This window comes from Arachis hypogaea, chromosome 15, assembly GCF_003086295.3.
Source record: "Arachis hypogaea cultivar Tifrunner chromosome 15, arahy.Tifrunner.gnm2.J5K5, whole genome shotgun sequence".
Taxonomy (NCBI): domain Eukaryota; kingdom Viridiplantae; phylum Streptophyta; class Magnoliopsida; order Fabales; family Fabaceae; genus Arachis; species Arachis hypogaea.
The window spans coordinates 128,545,601-128,546,783 of record NC_092050.1 but is presented as its reverse complement, the minus strand read 5'-3'; the positions used below and the strand labels follow the sequence as shown (position 1 = coordinate 128,546,783).

General features: G+C 40.6%; 1 non-coding gene across 1 annotated transcript; it reads right to left on the bottom strand.

Moving 5' to 3' along the window:
- Positions 1-314: 314 nt before the first annotated feature.
- LOC112752608 (small nucleolar RNA R71) lies at positions 315-422 on the bottom strand. Its single transcript, XR_003177036.1, has one exon. It is a non-coding gene; the product is annotated as a small nucleolar RNA R71 (small nucleolar RNA).
- Positions 423-1,183: the final 761 nt, after the last annotated feature.

Here is a 1,183-nt window from a genome sequence, read left to right as displayed (position 1 = left end):
TCTCCATTCCTGCCATTGGAGGAAACAACTTTGAGCTGAAACCTCAATTAGTTTCTTTGATGCAGCAGAACTGCAAGTTTCATGGAATTCCATTTGAAGATCCTTTTCAGTTCTTAACTGAATTCTTGCAGATATGTGATACTGTTAAGACTAATGGAGTAGATCCTGAAGTCTACAGGCTCATGCTTTTCCCTTTTGCTGTAAGAGACAGAGCTAGATTATGGTTGGATTCTCAACCCAAAGACAGCCTGAACTCTTGGGATAAGCTGGTCACGGCTTTCTTAGCCAAGTACTTTCCTCCTCAAAAGTTGAGCAAGCTTAGAGCTGATGTTCAATCCTTCAGACAGAAAGAAGGTGAATCCCTCTATGAAGCTTGGGAAAGATACAAACAGTTGACCAAAAAGTGTCCTTCTGACATGCTTTCAGAATGGACCATCCTGGATATATTCTATGATGGTTTATCTGAGCTATCAAAAATGTCATTAGACACTTCTGCAGGTGGATCCATTCACCTAAAGAAAACACCTGCAGAAGCTCAAGAACTCATTGACATGGTTGCTAATAACCAGTTCATGTACACTTCTGAAAGGAATCCGGTGAGTAATGGGACGCCTATGAAGAAGGGAGTTCTTGAAGTTGATACTCTGAATGCCATATTGGCTCAGAATAAAATATTGACTCAGCAAGTCAATATGATCTCTCAGAGTCTGCATGGAATGCAAGCTGCATCCAACAGTACTCAAGAGGCTTCTTATGAAGAAGAAGCTTATAATCCTGAGAACCCTGCAATAGCAGAGGTGAATTACTTAGGTGAACCTTATGGAAACACCTATAACTCATCATGGAGAAATCATCCAAATTTCTCATGGAAGGATCAAAAGCCTCAACAAGGCTTTAATAATGGTGGAAGAAACAGGTTTAGCAATAGCAAGCCTTTTCCATCATCCACTCAGCAACAGACAGAGAACTCTGAACAAAATACTTCTAATTTAGCAAATTTAGTCTCTGATCTATCTAAGGCCATTGTGAGTTTCATGAATGAAACAAGGTCTTCCATTAGAAATTTGGAAGCACAAGTGGGTCAGCTGAGTAAAAGGATCACTGAAATCCCTCCCAGTACTCTCCCAAGCAATACAGAAGAGAACCCAAAAGGAGAGTGCAAGGCCATTGACATAAGCACCAT